The sequence below is a fragment of the Lycium barbarum genome, chromosome 3, assembly GCF_019175385.1.
Source record: "Lycium barbarum isolate Lr01 chromosome 3, ASM1917538v2, whole genome shotgun sequence".
In the NCBI taxonomy this organism is placed as follows: domain Eukaryota; kingdom Viridiplantae; phylum Streptophyta; class Magnoliopsida; order Solanales; family Solanaceae; genus Lycium; species Lycium barbarum.
The window spans coordinates 142,426,471-142,450,124 of NC_083339.1; the positions used below are offsets into that span (position 1 = coordinate 142,426,471).

The 23,654-nt window shown below is 34.8% G+C and overlaps 1 long non-coding RNA gene across 1 annotated transcript; it reads right to left on the reverse strand.

Annotated features, from left to right (window-relative positions):
- Nucleotides 1-14,293: 14,293 nt before the first annotated feature.
- LOC132634320 (uncharacterized) lies at nt 14,294-16,818 on the reverse strand. The gene is made up of 3 exons (XR_009580112.1): nt 16,599-16,818; nt 15,831-15,881; nt 14,294-14,628 (listed from the first exon to the last, which is right to left on the reverse strand). It is a non-coding gene; the product is annotated as an uncharacterized LOC132634320 (long non-coding RNA).
- Nucleotides 16,819-23,654: the final 6,836 nt, after the last annotated feature.

Sequence of the window (23,654 nt, forward strand, 5' to 3'; positions counted from 1 at the left end):
GGTCCTAAGCACGTGCGAACCTATTAGCCCTACACATGCAGATGAGAAAACAATCACGGGAGGGGCCTCACACACACACACATTTAAAAAAAAAAAAAAAAAAAAAAAAAAAGTGCAAAAATAAGATTTAATTGGTCAAGCTTCTAAAATCAGCTTATTTTGAAAAGTAATTTTTCTTCAAAGGTGCTTTTCAAAAAAGTACTTTTGGTGAAAAACAGTTTGTGTTTGGCCAATTTATTTTAAAAGCACTTTTGAGCAGCAATTAGTGTTTGATCAAACTTTTAAAAAGTGCTTCTAAGTGTATTTTTCTCAAAGTATTTTTCAAAAAAGTTCTTTTAGGCAAAAACTATTTTTTTTAGCTTCTAAAGAACTGTTTCTGCTACTTTCCAGAAGCACTTATTTTCTCCCAAAAGCTTGGTCAAACACCTCAATTTTTTTCAATTTTTTTTTTAAATAAGCACTTAGTGGAAAAAATAAGTACTTTTGGGGAAATATAAGCTTGGCCAAACAGGCTATGAAACCACTACTATCGTCATCCGAGTTTTTCTAAGAGAAATGCGCATGTGACATATAAATCGCATACCATGAATTAGATTATCGTAAATACTGTGGTTTTAATATTTACTTAAGTGAAAATATGCATAGGAATTAATATCACGTTATTTACAGAATTTCGAATTATATATCACTGCTTCTCGAAGATTTATCGATTATAGAAAAAATTATGTGCTATTACCAGGGGCAGAGCCAAGTGGTGATGGTCCCCCTTTCACGAAAAAATTACACTACATACGTAAGGTTAAAATCATTATTTATGTATATGGTAGATGTTGAATCCACTTGACTTTTTCGTGTGCTTACTTTCTTTTATATATATTTTGAACCCCCTCAGGTGAAAAATCTTGACTCTGCCATTGATTATTACTATTCAATATTTGTGCAAGATGCATCGATCTACAAGAGTTGTAGTGAGATAAAGAGAAATTTCTCATCCTTAATCAGAAGTTTCAGGTTCAAATCCTGCGATTCAAAAAAAATAATCTAGCCAACACTTTCCTCTTTAGTAAGTCTTATATAACGCGAATTTAAATTAGTCTGGTCAATACTTTAAATAAGTAGCGAATACCGAATAAGAGACTAGGAGGATAGTGCTTGTATTGCTGGTGTGAAAGAAGAAGCAGATACGACCCTCTAAACTAACCACCAAACCTATCCCACAAGAAAGCAAATACAACTATCACTTACCAACTAATCGTTTACCTTATTCCACGACCTCCATACTCTCCTATCTATGAGCATGGCCTCGGTAAGCTGAATATGCACCATGTCCTGTCTAATCAATCCCTCCCCCCCTCCCCCAACACACACACAAATATTTCTTCGACCTATATATACCTCTCCTGCCAACCGACCAGTGCCAATCTCTCAAACCTACTCGCTAGGGCATTTGTTATCTCCTCTTCACATGTCCGAACCACCTTAACCTCACTTTCCTCATCTTGACTACCACAGGCCACTTCCACCTTGCCCCCCGATAGCATTCCTAATCCTATCCCTCATAATATGCCCACACATCCATCTCAGCATCCTCATCTTCACAACTACGATTCTTAAATTCTCACTTGTAGAACTACGAATTACATGACATAATCATTGAGTTTTAGTCGTAGAACTATGAACTTCATTACCTTTTCATTGGGTTCTTATTTATAAACTACGAACTCCAAGACTTTTTCTTTGAGTTCTTAATTGTAGAATCATAAACTCCATAATCATCACTAATGTGAACTCCAGTAAAATATATTGAAATTCGAAATTTACATACGCGTATAAAATTTAAGACAAAATTCCTTGAGTTCTAATTTAGTAGTCCTTGGGAGTTCTAATGGAGTAGTCCTTGTTAAGTTTCGTATCTGAATCACAAACTTAGGAGTACCGAATAATGGTTCTAAAATTTTATTAGCGGGGTCAAGATTTTAACGATGACACCAAAAATTTCTATTTACGCAAATTACAGAATTTCTAATTAACGATGTAAAAAGTGGCTAGTTGTCCATTTAGCCATACTGAGATTCACGTATCGGGCCCTGCGATTTTAAATCTAATAGCACACAATATCTCCTCTAACCCATTTGTCTGACCATCAATATCCCATTGATTACATTTAGGGCTTGTTTGGAAAGCTACTCTGGTAATTGGAATTGGGTATAATTACACAATTTGGCCTATTTATTTGATCAAATAATTACTTAGTTAGGTGGAAATTGGGTGTAATTGAAGGGGTATAATTACACTCTCCAATTCTCAAGGAGGGGTTGAGAATTGAGAGTGATTACACACTATAATTACAGGGTTGCTTTTAAGTGTTTTTACTTTTATTTTAATTTATTTTAACTTTTATTATTTTAGCTTCTTTTTTAATTTTACTTTTTAATTATTTTTATTTTTAGAATATGTTTTTCTTTTTATATTATTTATCTTTCATTCTCAATCTCTACTTCTTGTGATTCCATGTAATTACTCATTTTTTTAATTCATTTAACTAACTGTATTATTATTCTAATTTTTTAAACTACACCTCCCAGTATTAGAAAGAATGAGTCAGTAACAAACTTTGCATACAACGAGTGATGTTATTAAATTAGAATTTTGTGGTGAATGTGGTTATATATAGACTTATATTTTCCCTTTCTTTTAAATCATAGTATTTATTTAAGTTACATTGGAACTTCCTTATGTAATATTGGAATTTGACATAAGAGTATTATGTTAAACTATTTTTTTTTTATTTTGAATTTAGGTTATATTTTCGATTTTAATTTATTTGCTTTAGTATTATTGACTTGTTATTTCACATTGCATGCTGTTTATTTCAACTTATAGTTGATATATTTTTTGTTTTTGTCAAACATTTGAATAATATTATGGCATTTTATTTATAAATATCAATATTTTTTTTCTCAAACATTCAGTCCATGATGTTCTCACAAAAAAGTCTGCTTTTAATTTTATAATTAATTAAAATATTATTAATTTGAAAACAATATATAAATTATTTTTACAATATTAGTTACAAATATATGATTATTAATTAATATATTTTCAAGAAATAGTGTATTGTTAAATACATAATTTAATATCATCTATAAAGAAATTTAAATTAAATTAATTGTGTAATTACACTAGTGCAACCAAACAGTACGCTTGTAATTACACTGTAATTACGTGATGACAAATAAACAGATCATCGTAATTACTTGATTGTGTAATTATTATGCTGTGTAATTACTACCCTAGTAATTACACCAATTCCAATTACCGGGTGTCTTTCCAAACAGACCCTTATTGCCTCTATATTTCAAATTAGCAATATATGGTCGTGCGATGCATAGGTCAAAGATGTTTATTCACTTCAATTAGCAACATATACAAAAAGTATTTTATGTACCATCACTCTAGTTATAATTAAAAAATGGAGTTTAAAAAATAAAAACATATGGTGGAATTAAGTCTTTGAGATGGAAAGAGACGGGCTTTTTTCTCATTGTCATGACAATGAAAGTTGTTCATCAATGTGAAAAAGAAAATTAGTAAGAATACGAGGAAAAACTAATATTTTGATTCTAGATTTTTTCTTTTTAAATTCTTTAGTATCTTATATGTATACCGACAGGTTGATATCTATCTCAATTAACTAACTACCCAGATTCAAACATAAGAACCATTATTGTATATTAGATTTTTTAAAAAGCAAAACTAATAAAATATTTTTATTAAATTAATTAAAAAATATATTATAATTTTTTATTTTAACAATTATAGATTAAAAAAATTGTAGAAATCAAAATTAGAAAGATATATGTTATATCGTAAATCACCAAATTTTAATTCTAAAACGGAAAAGGGCCTAAAATACCCTCGAACTATTGAAAATGGAGCAAAAATACCCTCCATCCACCTTTCAGCCCCCAAATACCTTTATCATCCACCTATTGGGTCTAAAATACCCTTATCACCACCTATTGGGTCTAAAATACCATTATCACTAACATAATCTTTTCATTAAACACGTGTCATTTTTCTATTGGTTGGATTATAAAATTAATTAAACTAATTAACTTTTGCAATATTGACCAGATAGTGCCCCCACCCCCCGACCCGACCCCCCCCCCCCCCCCCCCGTGAATTTTTTTTTTTTTTTTGAAAACAAAGTTGACATTTTTTTTTGCACCCCCTCGCACCCTACCCCCCCCCCCCCTCGACGCAAAAAAAATTAATATTTTTGAAAAAAAAAGTTTTGACGTTTTTTTTTTGGGTTTTTTTAGCTGGGAGGGGAGGGGGGCGTAGGGTGCGGGGTTTGGGGGGTGGGGGGGAGGGGGAGGGTGCGGGGTGGAAAAAAAAGTCAACTTTTTTTTTTTCAGCTGGGAGGGGGGGGGGGGGGAGGTGTAGGGTGCGGGGTGGGGTGCAAAAAAAATATTGTTACGCTTCTCAACTTCCTAGTAAAAAGCACAAGTACTGTGAAATGTCTTGATAAATTAAAATGTCTAATGTAAATGAGTTACCAAAAAAAAAAAATATCTCACCCTAAAAAACATGGTATATTTTCAACCAAAAATCTAAAAGGCACAAGTGTAGACTACAATATTTTTTTTGCACCCCACCCCGCACCCTACACCTCCCCCGCACCCCCGCACCCCCCAAAAATCTAAAAGGCACAAGTTGGCTTTTTTTCCACCCCGCACCCTCCCCCTACGCCCCCCTCCCCTCCCAGCTAAAAAAACCCAAAAAAAACGTCAAAACTTTGTTTTTCAAAAATATTAATTTTTTTTGCGTCAGGGGGGGGGGGGTAGGGGTGCGGGGTGGGGTGGGGTGCAAAAAAAAATGTCAACTTTTTTTTCAAAAAAAAAAAAAAAAATCACCGGGGGGGGGGTCGGGGGGGGGGGGGGGTAGGGGGTGGGGGCACTTGGGTTATCTGGTCAATTAGTTTAATTAATTTTATAAGCCAACCAATAAAAAAATGCCACGTGTTTGACCAGAATATTCTGTTAGCAATAGGGGTATTTTAGACCCAATAGGTGGATGATAAGGGTATTTGGGGGCTGAAAGGTGGATGGAGGGTATTTTTGCTCCATTTTCAATAGTTCGAGGGTATTTTAGGCCCTTTTCCGATTCTGAAATGAAAATATAAAGTAATACATTTTATAAATGTAAAGAAACAATAATCAGAAAATGTAAAGGAGAGTAAAATAAGTAAAGTATTGACAAAGAAGGAGAACGGGGATAAAAGTTACTCCCTGCCTTCACTTTTGCTTGTCCACGTTGACATATCATGAGAAAGAAATTTTTCTTCTTATTATTTTATCCTTCACATTAATTACTCATTTTCAAATCATTTTCTAAGGCCATTGAGACTATATACTAATAAATATGGATATTATGATAAAATATATACCTCATTTATTAATTCTTAAAGAACGTGAAAAGTCAAAAGTGGACAAGTAAAAGTGCACGGATGGAATAAATATGTGTAGGATAATTAAAACTGAAGTGCATATGTGTATATATGAGAAGAGAATAAATACTCAGTATCATGACATATGTCCAAGTGGGATAAAAAAGTAGTTGGTTAAAAGTGTAAAATGTATATAACTTTTGGTACAAATTTGCATTGCTATTGTTCGTCCTCTCTTTACATTTAAAGTATTGACAAAGAAGGAAAACGGGGATAAACGTCACTCCCTCCGTTCACTTTTACTTGTCTATGTTAACATATCGAGAGAAAGAAATTTTTGTTCTTATTAATTTTACCCTCACATTAATTACTCATTTTCAGATCATTTTCCAAGGCTATTGAGACTTACACCAATAAATATGACTATTATGGTAAAATATATGCTCCCTCTGTCCCATATTACTTGTCACTTTATCTTTTGCACGCCCCTTAAGAAATCATAAATAAAAGATGTATTTTACTATCTTACCATATCTCTCTCCAATAAATACATTCTAATCAAAATTGACTATTTTGAAGAACATTTATTACTAAGGGTGAGATGGGAAAAATTTAATTAATTTTATCTTGGTTTTATAAATGAACAAGTAATTTGGACATATATTTTTAGTAATGTGGCTTACTCGTTATGAAATCATTTTCCAAGGCTATTGAGATTTACACCAATAAATATGAATATTATGGTAAAATATATACTCTCTCCGTCCCATATTAATTGTCACTTTCCCTTTTGTACGCCTCTTAAGAAATCATAAATAAAAGATGTATTTTACTATCTCTCCCCTATCTCTCTCCAATAAATACATTTTAATCAAAATTGACTATTTTCTAGAACATTTATTACTAAGGGTAAGATTTAATTAATTTTATCTTGATTTTATAAATGAACAAGTAATTTGGACATATTTCTATTATATATAAGTGTCCAAGAGGGACTAAATAAGTGTCCAAGAGTGACTAGCACAATAATGAATGCTTGTACCAAAAGCTATATAAATTGTACACTTTAACCAACTATTTTTTTTATCCCAATTGGACATATGTCATAGTACTGAATATTTATTCGTTTATTTTGTATACACGTATGTACTTTAATTTTAATTCTCCGACACATTTATTTCCTCCGTGTACTTTTACTTGTTTACTTTTGACTTTTCAAGTTCTTTAAGAATTAATGAATGAAGCTCCCTCCGTCCCATATTACTTGGTCACATTACTAAACTACTTTTTTTTATCACATGTGAACATATGTCATAATACTGAATATTTATTCTCTTCTCATGTATACACGTATGCACTTCAATTTTAATTCTCTTACACATATTTATTTTCTCCTTGCACTTTTACTTGTTCACTTTTAACTTTTTACGTTTTTTAAAATTAATAAATGAAGTACTCCCTCCGTCTCACATTACTTGGCCACATTACTAAAATGTTCAAATTACTTGTGCGGGTACTAAAACCAGTTCAAAAGAAACAAAAATTAGTAATACTTGATTTTCTGCTTTAATTTAAATTCGGCATTTCATTAGCTAAAAATATGTTTGTTGACGGCAAAATGGACGTGGCAAAGTTTGAAGCTAAAGGCAAGAGAACTGTTGGGTTGAATTTGGGTCCGTTTGATTGATTTTCATCCATTGCACTGATAGGGATTTGGCATGGAAATGTCCTCCAATTGAAATAGAACTCCATGTATTTCTCAATTTTTTAGTTTGTAGAATATATCACACCACTAACGCACATATACATATCATTTTATTGAAGTTAATCTGTCATGACAAATTAAATTATTTATTCAATATAGTTGCTATTGAAATTCTCCAATCACACTATATTATACTTTTTTATCTTTATTAGAAGACGTAAAGTAAGAAAAACTCAACAAATATGTGTGAAAAACTGATAATAAGCCGCAATTATGGATTAACCTGTATTATGGTAAATCATGTACGGAGAGGGTAAGATGAGAAAAAATTAATTAATTTTATCTTGGTTTTGTAAATGAACAAGTAATGACATATATTTTTAGTAATGTGGCTAAGTAATATGGGACGGAGGGAGTACTTCGTTTATTAATTCTTAAAGAACGTAAAAAGTCAAAAGTGAACAAGTAAAATTGCACGGAGGAAATAAATATGTGTCGGAGAATTAAAATTGAAGTGCATACGTATATACATGAGAAGGGCATAAATATTTAGTATTATGACATATGTCCACGTGAGATAAAAAAATAGTTTAGTAATGCGGCCAAGTAATATGAAACAGAGGGAGTACTTCATTTATTAGTTCTTAAAGAACTTGAAAAGTCCAAATTGAACAAGTAAAAGTGCACAGAGGAAATAAATGTGTCAGAGAATTAAAATTGAAGTGCATACGTGTATACATGAGAAGAGAATAAATATTAAGTACTATAACATATGTCCACACGCGATAAAAAAGTAGTTGGTTAAGGTGTAAAATTTATATAGCTTTTGGTACAAGCATTCATTGCTGTGTTAGTCCCTCTTGGACACTTACATATAATAAAAATTACCCGCCAGCTTCTCTCATTTTCAAACAAGTTGAAAAAATCTTCTCCATTTTTCTTTTTGCGAGAACTCTCTATGGAAAAATCGAGTTGTAAGTTTTCATCTCTCTCTCTGTCATCATCTGAATTTTCGGCATAGTTTTGTAATATAACTTAATTTCTATAGAATTATACCGAATAAGACATACTTTACATAGAAATTATGCCTTATGCCATAACTTTTGTTGACACCCAATTTTGTCCCGCCTCTCTGCCAAAATACCTATTTTTAAGCTTCTAATATTTTTTGAAAAAAATAAAAATATATATATTATGTTTACTATAATTATTAGCCTCTTATCAATACCGACATTTTATTATTCTATTATAATTATAATTATTATTATTATTATTATTATTGTTATTATTATTTATTAATATTATTATAATTCACAATTCTTATCATTTCGGCATTTTTACCAGCTTACGCATTTATCTTTGCATAATTAAATAATAGTATTTATTTAGTGCGGATTTTCAAAGAAAAATAATATATATTATTACACGGCTATTATAACACCATATGATCTTATTACCCGAGTCTAATAATCACACATTTTTGGTATTAAGTAATATTTTGTCACCCTCGGTATATTCATTAATTAAAATGGGTCTTTTATTCAAATTTAAAGCCAAACTATTTTTTGCACTTAGTTCGTATTTTGACTTACCGGACCCCAAATCAAAGTCCGATTAACTCCTAAATATTTTTGGACTAGCCCATATCTCTTATCTCAATTTTTAGAATAATTAGTGTTTTAATTTATTAGCCTATTCTCTTAATACTCGGTCTAAAAATTGACTCAGTCCGTTTATGGACCGGGTCCGATCCATTTTCAAAAGAAATAAGGAAACCCTAAAAAGGGTTCCCCTTCATTTCTTCTTGGGATCTTCCGCCTCTTTCTCCTTCTTCTTCACATCGTCGCCTCTCCACCTCCATCTCCGCCGCGCTCACCTCTCCACCACCTCCTTTTCACCATCCTCTCATCTTCCTCCCCTTTACCCCTAAACCCTAGCCGCCACCCCATCCTCTTTTGTTCCCACGTTACCCCCACTACTTTTCCGACATCATCACACCCACATCCATCATCTCCACTCACGCCCGACATCTCCACTCCTCACTGCCATTCCACTTCATCGTGTCGCTCCTCTGCCATACCTCTGACACCACGTGACCATCATCTCCACCACACCCATTGTCACGACCCAACCCCGTAGGCCGTGACTAGTGTCCGTGCTGGACACCCAAACGTACCCAATAATCCAAACCAGCAGACTAGCAGATTATATAAATATAAAAGTCAGTCGACATTACTAGTGTCATAGAGGAACATATATAACACATGGAAGCCGATAAGGCTATCACAAATCATAGCAACCCAAAACATATACAGAACCCACATGTATGTCTACAGACCTCTACAGAACATAACAGAAACATAAGACAGGACAGGGCCCCGTCGTACCCATGAATAGCGTACATATATCCAACAGCAGCAGACTGTACCAGAGTATAGGCTCTGGACAAAAGAGCGCTCCAGAATAGCAGAATAGGTGCCCTAGGCAGGTGGGTCAGCAAATCTGTAGTCTGTACCTGCGCGGCATGAAAACGCAGCCCCCGAAGAAAGGGGGTCAGTACGAAATATGTACTGAGTATGTAAAGCATGGAACATAGTAAACAAAGTCATAATCGGAACAGGAGGTACAGAAAAATGAACGGAATATCCAGATTAGCAAAATGCTGATCATAAAGCATAAATAGTACTTACAGGAAACGTATGTCATACCTGGTCCCATTACGGAACAAAATCATAACCGGAACAGAACGTACAGAAATGTGAGTGAGATGTCCAGAGTATCAAATGCATATTTTCAAAACATGAAGAGTATGTACAAAAACATATGCCATATCATATCCGGCCCCTGCCAAGGGACTCGGCAGACAGAACGTGGTCACCCCCCGACACTGGTGCCACAACACATAAGGATCAGAAAAGGGGAATAACCCCGTAACATAGCATATCATATCAGATGGCCATATCAGATCATATCAGAACAAGCGTACATGGCACAGCATACTCCACAAACCCATGTACGCGTATACCTGCCCCCTCACATCGAGGCACGGCGAACAATGCAAAGGATCACGCTTGACAACATATCCTGGCCCGGGCTCAGTGGGGGAAACATTGAGGCATCCACGAACGGAGTAGTGAGAAACTAAATGCACTAAAAATACCATAAATATATTTCCAGAGACTCAATGAGGCATATCGAATGTCAAATCAAATCAATGAAATCGGACGGAAACATAGTAAGTAAATTTAGATGTCATAACGGGTTACGGAGGCATAATCTATCCGAGATCGTTTTCAAGATTCAAAACAATTTATAAGACTTAATGAAATATTTAAAATAGTTTTTATTTAGTAGATAAATGAGTAGTTAGAGTATCTCTAACGAAAACGCTCGAAGACAAGTCATAGACACATAAAGGGTAAAATTGGAAATAGTGGGCCCACCTCGGAACCAATGAAGCGGTGGGCTCAAATTACGTATTTTTAAGCTTATGGGGTCACCTACAAAGGTTCTAGGACATTCCATAACTTCCTAAGCAATTTGGGAAAAAATTTCATAATTTTTCATCAAAGCATACTTAAGGAATTCAATTCTATTGAATGAAAAAGAGACGATTTCAAACGCGGATTCCGATGGACAGAATATTCCCCGAGGCGTAAATCCAAGCCTAGTACATCTAGGACATGCCAAGAGAAGAATCGGGATAGCTTTACATACCTTTCTTGCCCTTTACGCTTGCCAAAACTCAAATCCCGTTTCGTCCAAAACCTACAAATGGTCACATTTACCAATTTACTATTCATAAGACTTAAAATTTCAACCTTAACCAATTCTTGTCTATAAAAATTTGAGCAGCATCTCCCCTATATATATATCATCCCCGAGGTTAAAACTCGGCTAAAACAACAACAACCATACCAACAACAATATATACAACATCAATAATCGACTAGGAACGCATTCTAGCGTAAATAGTCTTATTTTCCAAATAATGCGACAATTCCAAATCCAACTTTGCACTTACAACCCGATATCAATATTTTCATATTCACATACTAATATAAGACCATTCAAACATAAACCAAAAGTATTCCAAGCTATATATTCAATATTCAACAATTCCATCAACTTCCATATTCAATCCAAAATTCTTATATATGCAACAAAACCATTCCAACACATTTTCTACTTACTAATTCATCTCCAACAACAATCTACCACACGGCCAACATGGCTTCTTTCCAATTTCATCCAATTTTCATTCAACTTCCATTTCCAATACAAATTCCACAATAACCACAACTAGTATACAACTTAAAATTCAACTCATATATGTATACAACATATATACACCCATGGCTACATATATAATATATATACATACCCACTTTGCAAACTTTCATATTTTCATAAATTCTACTCATTTCTACATACTACAACACAAACAAACCTTCATAACATAAGAAAAAAAGAATTGATTCTTACCTTGTTTTTATGAAAGTAGCAAATCCTTCAACATCTTATTGTTCCCATGCTCCTCTAACTCCAAACAAAATTATATTCGTGATTATGCGTTGCCCGGACTTCGATTAGTACTTCGTAGCTTGAAATTTCACTCACAATCCTCACTTTTATGTGAGATTTAGGCCCCTTTTTGTTGCTGAATTTTCTGGAAAATTTGAGAAGTTTTTAGATGATAAAAATGGGGTTTTGCCCCTTTTTATAAGGGCTGAAACTGCGTCACTGTAGCTACAGTACTGTAGCAGTGCTGTAGCATACTGTAGCAGTGCTGTTTCTGCGCGACAGTTCAGTTTGTAGCGTCTATAATTCTCTACTCCGACGTCCTATCGATGAGTGGTTTGTTGAATAATAAACTAGACTTGACGAACTTCATTTTAGGCTTTTGAAACGCCTTAAAACTCCAAATATGCATAGAGATATACCCCTCCAAAGTTGACTAAAAATTTGTCCGGCATTTCTCAAATTTTCGTCGAACTTATTTTCTTCAACTTGCTCGATCTCAAAATATTCCGAAACCCTCCATACATGATATTTATCACTTATTATACATGATAATGACCATATTCTTGTGTTTTAAAATACTCTTTCCCGATGACGACTTACAAGATCATAATCATCCATTATTTAAACAATATACTTAATAATGCCTCATTCCTCATACTCAAAAGTTGTTTTAACTAGTCGTAATTCGACATTCTTACATTCAAATTTAACAGTGTTTCTTCGAAGTACGGGGTGTAACATTCTCCCCCCCTTTAAAAACATTCGTCCTCGAATGTTGAGGTAGAGTTCTCCCCGAGGTAGATATCAATGTTTTTTCCCGTATTTATCAGTATTTACTTTACTTACTTTCAGTATTGCTTGCCCGGTAAAACTGAACTTATCCAAACTATGCAATCCATTCTTCTTCTTTTGTAGCCAAGATTTACGCCTGTACTCAAGGTCATCCCTTTTTCTTGTTATTTGTCTGTCCACTAACTCTCCATGCTTTATCGCTTCAGTCGTCTCTTTAGTCTGTCGTCTCTTCAGTCTTCGTCGTTATATCCTTGTATGCCCCTTTCATTTCGTGCTTACCACACACCCTTATCCAATTTTGATCTCATTCTTTCATTCGTCTCTTGTGGCTGAATCTTTGGGATTTCATACATATTTCCCAGGGGGGTCACCCATCCTCCCACCTTAGCACGCTTAACCTCGAAAACTTCAATACATTTAGGTGCGTTAAGGCCGGTATAATCACGTCAACTGCCCCGCGCGACCTTGGTCACGTAATTTAAGGAAAATTGGGGTCTTAACAACTTTCAAAACGCCCTCGTAGGGGGTCCCACCCAGACTTAGAGGGGATTCTTTTACTTTTCTAACTATATAGTTATCGTATCGCCCCTGTAAATCCTCAATATTCACCTCCATGTGTGTATATATGTAATTTTAGACAGCTCACGAGTTTAAGTTTTTATTCCACAGATCCCATCTCCAATCAGTCGATGAAAACTGATATAATGTTACTGTGAGGCATCTTCCGACTACCAGCAAAAGAAAACTAGAATCCGACGAACTTCGCGGAATCTGTTAGTACTTAATTCACATAATTACCTCCATATTTGTATATATATATATATTTGAGTCGTAAGCGGACCACTCAATCCTCAACTGCCTGTCATACACTTTGTATTCTTCCAATTAGAGGAAACTTAACCGTTGGGCATCTTTGCCCTTCCACATATTTTTGCCCCTCAACCTAGGCTGTTCTAAAGCAAAATGGGGTTGGAACATATTTCCGGTCCGTTTAAATAAATTGAGAATTTGCTACTCATATATGATTTCTCGAGATAAAATTTTTCCAAATAGGGATAATGCTTCTTACAAATGACATGGAGGGTATCTCTTAAACTTTAATCCAACATAATAGATTTACCCTACGGTATCGATCTTCAAGACACGTTAAGAATTTATATCTCATTTCCTCTCCGTATTTCTAGAAAAAATTGGGCAGAGGTTCCTCTGTATTTCTTACTATCCCAAAACCTGTACACAGGAAATACCAACCATGCCTCACAGGGCCAACACATATACGTATATACATATCGTATCATATCGCCTCATAGCCACACGGGGCTAATAATTTCAAATAAAAGTATAAAGATGCTGAGGCTTACCTCACATGCCCAACTCAAACTGCACCTACTACACTTTCCTGCTTATTTTTTTTTTCTTTTCAATCTTCAGCTTCATGTTTCAATCGTATTTCAAACACCTTACCCAGCATAAATCTTTCATGCCATTACTTACCTGTGTACTGTGTAGCTTCCAATATCATCAGTCGCTGTCTTACGTCGATACCGTTCTGCAGCTGCAATCAAGGGTTAGTAAAAAAAAAGGGGTTCATTTCCTATAGCTGGCTCTATCGCACGATCTAAGATTCAAAGAAAAGTAACACCCTAAATGTCCTGTAGCCTCCTGTTTATAGATATGGTGCACAACACACCGATAAACAAGACTCTACTAGACACGGTCTGTAGACATTCCGAGGACGAACTGCTCTGATACCACTTTTGTCACGACCCAACCCCGTAGGCCGTGACTAGTGTCCGTGCTGGACACCCAAACGTACCCAATAATCCAAACCAGCAGACTAGCAGATTATATAAATATAAAAGTCAGTCGACATTACTAGTGTCATAGAGGAACATATATAACACATGGAAGCCGATAAGGCTATCACAAATCATAGCAACCCAAAACATATACAGAACCCACATGTATGTCTACAGACCTCTACAGAACATAACAGAAACATAAGACAGGACAGGGCCCCGTCGTACCCATGAATAGCGTACATATATCCAACAGCAGCAGACTGTACCAGAGTATAGGCTCTGGACAAAAGAGCGCTCCAGAATAGCAGAATAGGTGTCCTAGGCAGGTGGGTCAGCAAATCTGTAGTCTGTACCTGCGCGGCATGAAAACGCAGCCCCCGAAGAAAGGGGGTCAGTACGAAATATGTACTGAGTATGTAAAGCATGGAACATAGTAAACAAAGTCATAATCGGAACAGGAGGTACAGAAAAATGAACGGAATATCCAGATTAGCAAAATGCTGATCATAAAGCATAAATAGTACTTACAGGAAACGTATGTCATACCTGGTCCCATTACGGAACAAAATCATAACCGGAACAGAACGTACAGAAATGTGAGTGAGATGTCCAGAGTATCAAATGCATATTTTCAAAACATGAAGAGTATGTACAAAAACATATGCCATATCATATCCGGCCCCTGCCAAGGGACTCGGCAGACAGAACGTGGTCACCCCCCGACACTGGTGCCACAACACATAAGGATCAGAAAAGGGGAATAACCCCGTAACATAGCATATCATATCAGATGGCCATATCAGATCATATCAGAACAAGCGTACATGGCACAGCATACTCCACAAACCCATGTACGCGTATACCTGCCCCCTCACATCGAGGCACGGCGAACAATGCAAAGGATCACGCTTGACAACATATCCTGGCCCGGGCTCAGTGGGGGAAACATTGAGGCATCCACGAACGGAGTAGTGAGAAACTAAATGCACTAAAAATACCATAAATATATTTCCAGAGACTCAATGAGGCATATCGAATGTCAAATCAAATCAATGAAATCGGACGGAAACATAGTAAGTAAATTTAGATGTCATAACGGGTTACGGAGGCATAATCTATCCGAGATCGTTTTCAAGATTCAAAACAATTTATAAGACTTAATGAAATATTTAAAATAGTTTTTATTTAGTAGATAAATGAGTAGTTAGAGTATCTCTAACGAAAACGCTCGAAGACAAGTCATAGACACATAAAGGGTAAAATTGGAAATAGTGGGCCCACCTCGGAACCAATGAAGCGGTGGGCTCAAATTACGTATTTTTAAGCTTATGGGGTCACCTACAAAGGTTCTAGGACATTCCATAACTTCCTAAGCAATTTGGGAAAAAATTTCATAATTTTTCATCAAAGCATACTTAAGGAATTCAATTCTATTGAATGAAAAAGAGACGATTTCAAACGCGGATTCCGATGGACAGAATATTCCCCGAGGCGTAAATCCAAGCCTAGTACATCTAGGACATGCCAAGAGAAGAATCGGGATAGCTTTACATACCTTTCTTGCCCTTTACGCTTGCCAAAACTCAAATCCCGTTTCGTCCAAAACCTACAAATGGTCACATTTACCAATTTACTATTCATAAGACTTAAAATTTCAACCTTAACCAATTCTTGTCTATAAAAATTTGAGCAGCATCTCCCCTATATATATATCATCCCCGAGGTTAAAACTCGGCTAAAACAACAACAACCATACCAACAACAATATATACAACATCAATAATCGACTAGGAACGCATTCTAGCGTAAATAGTCTTATTTTCCAAATAATGCGACAATTCCAAATCCAACTTTGCACTTACAACCCGATATCAATATTTTCATATTCACATACTAATATAAGACCATTCAAACATAAACCAAAAGTATTCCAAGCTATATATTCAATATTCAACAATTCCATCAACTTCCATATTCAATCCAAAATTCTTATATATGCAACAAAACCATTCCAACACATTTTCTACTTACTAATTCATCTCCAACAACAATCTACCACACGGCCAACATGGCTTCTTTCCAATTTCATCCAATTTTCATTCAACTTCCATTTCCAATACAAATTCCACAATAACCACAACTAGTATACAACTTAAAATTCAACTCATATATGTATACAACATATATACACCCATGGCTACATATATAATATATATACATACCCACTTTGCAAACTTTCATATTTTCATAAATTCTACTCATTTCTACATACTACAACACAAACAAACCTTCATAACATAAGAAAAAAAGAATTGATTCTTACCTTGTTTTTATGAAAGTAGCAAATCCTTCAACATCTTATTGTTCCCATGCTCCTCTAACTCCAAACAAAATTATATTCGTGATTATGCGTTGCCCGGACTTCGATTAGTACTTCGTAGCTTGAAATTTCACTCACAATCCTCACTTTTATGTGAGATTTAGGCCCCTTTTTGTTGCTGAATTTTCTGGAAAATTTGAGAAGTTTTTAGATGATAAAAATGGGGTTTTGCCCCTTTTTATAAGGGCTGAAACTGCGTCACTGTAGCTACAGTACTGTAGCAGTGCTGTAGCGTACTGTAGCAGTGCTGTTTCTGCGCGACAGTTCAGTTTGTAGCGTCTATAATTCTCTACTCCGACGTCCTATCGATGAGTGGTTTGTTGAATCATAAACTAGACTTGACGAACTTCATTTTAGGCTTTTGAAACGCCTTAAAACTCCAAATATGCATAGAGATATACCCCTCCAAAGTTGACTAAAAATTTGTCCGGCATTTCTCAAATTTTCGTCGAACTTATTTTCTTCAACTTGCTCGATCTCAAAATATTCCGAAACCCTCCATACATGATATTTATCACTTATTATACATGATAATGACCATATTCTTGTGTTTTAAAATACTCTTTCCCGATGACGACTTACAAGATCATAATCATCCATTATTTAAACAATATACTTAATAATGCCTCATTCCTCATACTCAAAAGTTGTTTTAACTAGTCGTAACTCGACATTCTTACATTCAAATTTAACAGTGTTTCTTCGAAGTACGGGGTGTAACACCCATACCCCCACGTGCTCTGACATCACCACGTTACTTCTCCCTCTGTTCCTTTCGCCATTTTTGTCTTGAACCCAAAACCCTATAAAATGGGGTTGATTCATCGATAAAAGGGAGGATTTTTGGGAGGTTCATGAAATTACCTTCAAGAAACAGAGAAAAATTCGAACTAAGTAGGAGTCGCAACAAATCCCTTAAAAGTTATATCCTTTAACCGCCCATAACCCCCATAAAATTCGAGTTCGATTAATAGTTTTTTATCTGGTTTTGTTATCAAGTCAAAATATCGAATCAATTTTGTTGTCGTTTATCTTGGTATTATTGCGAATCCGAGCATCGCAAGTTCGAATTTGATAGTGTTCGAAGTAGATCAAAGACTCGGGGCCTCACTTCGCTGCACCCGAAGAAGGTAAATCCCATTCCTTTCCTTTTAATTTTGTATGTTTATGTGTTTGTATGGTTTAGTTAGATGTTCGGCTTAGCTGTAGTAGTAGATGAGTCATTATTACATTTTAGCTTAATTTATATATGTTGTCGGATGTTGTTGTTCATTAGGTTCAAGATGTTCGGCTTATTTGAACATAGTTGGTTTGCATACTGAAAATTCAATCTGGTAAATTGTATGGGTTTATTTGGAGTCTCATTCCTAGTTAATCTGGTTAATGACCAGTCTGAGCGCATATAATCTTTCCGTTGTTTATAGTTGTGCATGTTAGCTTAATCAAGTTAAACCTAATCAAAATAAGACCTGGTCAATCTAATACAAATTGGCTAAATAGTCTTTAAAGGAATACAAATATTTAAAACCAATTCTGTCCCTTTTTCTTTTGGATTCTATATTTGAAAGAAAGAAGTTTCAATTTGGTTGAGGTTGCTGTTTCCCTACTATGATTTTGACACTCCCCTGCCTTGAATGAAATTTACTTGCCTGGTTCTTTTTCACGTATGATGCTATCTCCCTGTTGTTTGTATGAAATCAATTAGGTGCTCTCTTCCCTTAGTATGTAAGTCACCTTCCCTTAGTTAAATTTAATAACTGCTCGAGTGTTTCAGACTACTTATGTGATCTGTTTGGCTAGTCATATCTTGTTTCCTGTCTGTAGCTGTATAGGTTGCATCATACATGTTTAAGTTTAGATTAATCCTGTTTATAGTCCTGCACTTGTTCAGCCCCATATTAGATATCAATTCGGGTAGTCATATGCTAGTTAGGTCTATATTGCTTCTATATTCTTCATTTGGTTAGTTCTACATATTAGTTAGTAGTTTGCTAATTATGTGCATATGTTTTCCTTTTGATTGTTCTGCAGTGGTTCATTTTGTTTTGTTTGGGGGTTAGCCATATGCTATTTAGCTTATGGCAGATCAAGTATGGTGTGCCTGCTCCACAATGATTGGTTATAGATTAGTTCAGTTGCTTAATTGTGTCATATTTGTCTAGCTCTGGCTAGCGGGGCATTAGATTATCCCCCCCTGTGGTTTTACTTGGACTGCATAAGACACCTCAGCCTGTTTGAGGGTCTTGTATGAATGATTCTGCATGATCTCCGCAAATGCCATACCTGTTGATCTCCTCTATTGTATTATGCTATGTCTTGAAGCTGGTTTACCTTATGTTTATGTGTCCTTATATTTTTCCATGTACACTTGATTTAATACTGTAAGGAATTGTGCTATTTTCAGCAGTCTTCATTTAGTTTTGAGCTGGAAACTGTTCTGAGTTTGTTTAGACTGAATGATAGGTCTTGATCCCTCAACAAACATTCCTTATTTGTTTTCTTATGCTAATTTGAAGATATATAGGGAAGAAAGCTTAATCTTAAATGATCCTAATTTGCCAAGGATGTACTAGTGAACTTGTTTGAAATATGTGTTGGCCTGTAATATATTGGTATTGGCCGTAGCTGCTTAGTTTATATAGGTGTTTGTTTGAGCAGACCATATTGTTTGTTTGTTGTTGTTGTTGTGTTTTGGGTTTGTTCATTTTATTTTCCAACTGATCCAGCCCACCTAAATGTAAAGTATGGATCCTCATGTTTTAACTTTGTGTGAGAAAAGTTGGTGCTATACACTGCTGTTAATCATTTTTTTGATGATTTGATCATGTTTTATGTGTTATCTATGGTCTGATCTTCCCCAGTTGAATATAATTGTGTTGTCTAGTATGTGGGATCAAGCATACTCACTCAGGCTTATGTTTCAGATTTAATTCATCAATGTTTTAATATGTGCTGTGTGTGCATTACAATGTGTAATATGTGCTATGTGTGCTCACTCAGGTTGCATCTTTGAAACTAAAATGGCATGCTTAATAAGATGTAAAGCTATCTATGCCGTGAGGCTTAATTCATTTGGTTCATTGATTGGTTCCGCAATAAGGATGCCAAAATGTGTTTAAGTATTGGGGTCTGTGCCAATATCATGCCCCGAACTATTATTAGGACTTTGTGTTATGGTTATGTCATCCTTATCTGTTATCCTATCTACTGAGTTCCTCATTAAGCTATGTTAGTCTTTTACATTGGCTATGCATCCTTCGCCCAGATGGTTTCATGTCACCTGTTTGTTATTTGCATGTTTGATTTCTCTATGCTACGTAGCTTAACGCCTTTGGCCATTGCATCATGACTGCCTCTTGTATGGGATCTTGTTTCAACAGCATAACATAACACTAGTGGCCGCTGGCTGTTTTTCTTCAGTTATTACCAATTCATGTCTTGTGGGAAGTCTACATCAGGTGCTTGTTTAAATCATATATATGTGCCTGAGCTGCAATTGCTTCTCCACAAATTACAATGTCTTGTCTGTAAGGATGTGTACACAAAGGGGCTTTGGTTCTGTATATGTAATAATTGATTTGCATTTGACATGGATACCCTATCTTGCATGCCCCATTTTGACTAGCCTGTTACTGTTTCTTTAGAATTTGCCATTTCATGACTTGTTCTGTTGCTGGGAAATCCTTGTTGGCATCACTTTGAATTCATAAGATTATCCCGGTGGTCTAACTAGCACCTGCAGTCATGTAAAAGTGTTAGGATCTGGGTATTAACGTTAATATATGGCTATATACCTTTATTTGGCTGGGTACCTTTTTTTATTATCCGAGCATGGTCCCTATAGAAATTTAGGAATAATTATAGTATAAAGGGAAAGGGCTTGACCAATCAGATTAAAAAATAAGCCCTGGGACCTATCTAAAAGTTGAAACACATATAGGATGCATGTTAGGCTATCAAAAAAGGGAAGGTATACCTGAGATATACTTAAAATATACATAGAATATACACAATCTTACCAATTTGTTTTTGATTTTATATTCTACATGTTTAACTTTATCCATTGATTAGATACTAATCCTTTCCTTTTCATTTTATGCATGACCACCGTATACGAGTCCGAGAGACTCGTCCTCCTCCGCATTTGGTGTTGGGCCAAAAGCCCAACGTAATCTCTCTCCCGTGTCAATCCATCCACAACAAAATAAAAAGGAATTTCTGGGCTAAGCCCAGTAGCGACAGCAGCAAACAGACCGTAGCAGAACAAAATGGGCTGAGCCCATTTAAATTATCTACTCCTCTATTCATTTTCTGTGCATTTAATTGTATTATGCAACTAACTCTTAGTTTGTTTCGTTTTCTCAGCTTAGATAAATCCTAATAAATTAGCACGTTTAGTTTTAGTAACAGGTAGCTAGTTAATGAGGACTAACAATCAATCCCATAATTTTTATTCCCAATCTTCTTTTCATGATAAGACTATTTATGATGCCTAATATTTATTTATTTGGAATAATTGATTTGCAAGATGTCATGACTATATATTTTAAGTAAAAAGAATCATATTTTATTTCCGTTATCTTAATTCCAAATAATACGATTTATTCAAAGTACAAAATTGCCAAATCTCTTATCAACAGCTATTATTTATGGGAATATTATCATATTTATAAATCTTATATTAAACAGCATTTTATTTTAAAGTTTAGTCACATTTATAAATCTTCTTTAAATGGCATTTTTTTATCTTAACAATGCTTATAAGTTTATTTCATGCAAAATTATTACATTTTCTATAAACCTTATTAAATATTATCTTTTATTTAAGGCTTCATCGATATTTTCAATTCATCGATATTTTCAAGTCACATTTAAACTTTTAGAATCTTCTCTTATATAAGTTATTATGTTTTTTTTACGAATATTATTTTTTAACAGCACGATTATACTTTCGCCTAAAATCTTAATAACATTCATAAATCGTATTAAAAAATGGCCTTTAAAGTTCTCCTTTTATACAAATCAGTACATCTTTTTTGTAAATCTTATTTTAACATTATTTTCCTTCAAAACTTTAGCCATATTAAACCATTTTTATAAAATTTAAGCACTGTATTAAATTTAATTAATTAACTTAAGTTTGGTCGGATAACCGTAAGTTAACGGATCCTAAAGGATGCCTAATCCCTTCCCTTTAGGATAATATAGAGCCCTTACCTAGAATCACACTGGTTAAGCAGACTATTAACAGAGGTTTAGTTTCAACTTTACCTTAGTTAACATTTAGATGTCCTAATTCATCGTTAAATTAATTAGGTGGCGACTCCTTAAAACAAATAAACGGGAATCACCAATACGTCATACTCCCTAAATCAACCCGGGTTAAAATGGGGTGTGACAACTTTTACCCGAATAGACATAATTTTCTATGAAATCTTGACTTGTGAATTTTATTTTTATACTCCCTTGAGATTCAAGCCCAGAATTTCACGATATTTTCTGCTACTTAAATTGCCGAACGGCAAATATTAAAGACCCTCCCCGAAATAGGGTATTTGTGCGAATGGCCCTGTAAAACGTGGTTGTTTGTCCATTTAGCCCTATTGAGATTCAAGCATTGGGCCTCATGATTTGAAGCTGCAAGCCTACAAACATTTATCCCGTTTGCTTGACCATCAATATATCCTCATTGAATACCACACGTAATTGGGGCAATTTGCAGGATTGGCCTTCGGTGGGGATGGTCTTTTATTCCCTCCGTCTCATAATAAGTGTTAGTTTAGCTAAAAATATGCATATTAAGAAATCAATAATATAATATAAAGTTTATCAAATTAACTTTAAATAATAAAAATAAATTACTTTTTCCTTTTGATTAGAACATAAACAAGTAGTAAACCTTTTGACATTGAAAATCCAATAATACCAAGTTTCTATGTGACTTCTCCAATCATCATTTAGATGTTACTTTAACTTGTCACTTTTTGTCTTAGGATAGAATTGGAAAAAACTAGTCAATTTGTGTCTTGGTTTCCAAGGGTGACACATATTATGGGATAATTTTTTTTTGCTAAGATGACATTTATTATAGACGGAGGGAGTAATCTTTAATTTTTTCCCTTCTTAAAACTTATTTAATTTCAGGTTTGAATCCTTGTTCAGTCAAAAATTAAAAAAAAAAAATTGCAAGGCAGAGTCGTAAGAGTTTTGGGCAAAATTCGATCTTGCGAATCCAAACCTTTGCCTTACTAAATTCCTTTTTTTTTTTACTGAGCTGAAATTTAAATCCAAAACTTCGAGATATTAAGCGATGGTCAAAAATTAAAGACCACCAATTTGAGGGACAAAAATTTAAAACCAGGACGACAATCCGCGCAAAAAAATTATTTGAAATTCCGCTCGGCCTTCTCTCACCCGACAAGTTAAAAAAACATGTCCCCTGTTCCCCCATATAAGTTTCCATCTCTCTCCCCCTCTGGAAAATCGAGGTCGGAACCAAAATGCTCAAAAAAAAATATTTTGAACCAAAATACCCCAACAAAAAAAAATGTTACCAAAATACCTTTAGCGCAGTAATTTACTTGCGCTAAAGCAGTTAACGGGGACGACTTCGTTAACTACTATAGCGCAGTAATTTACTGCGCTATAGTGTCCCTCCCATTTTTTTCCGGCCCTTTTGGTTAACCATTCTCCCATTACACTTTTTAACGTACTTTGACCATAGATTAATCATGTTTCGGGACCCCCAAACTTCAATATTTTATATAGAACCCTACTTATTTTTGTGCGATTAATAAGGTAGGATCAATACATCAAGGATACACAAAAGTTCGGATGGCCGTTTTAGTGGTTGAAAAGTGGTCGAACGCCATTTTCGTTTGAAGGCTCGGTAACATTAGCTTGAAGTTCTTTGCGAATACTTAAACTTGTTCATTAATAATTAATCAAAAGTTAGTCAAAATGGCAGCATTCATACAAAAAAAAAAACTTAATTAAATT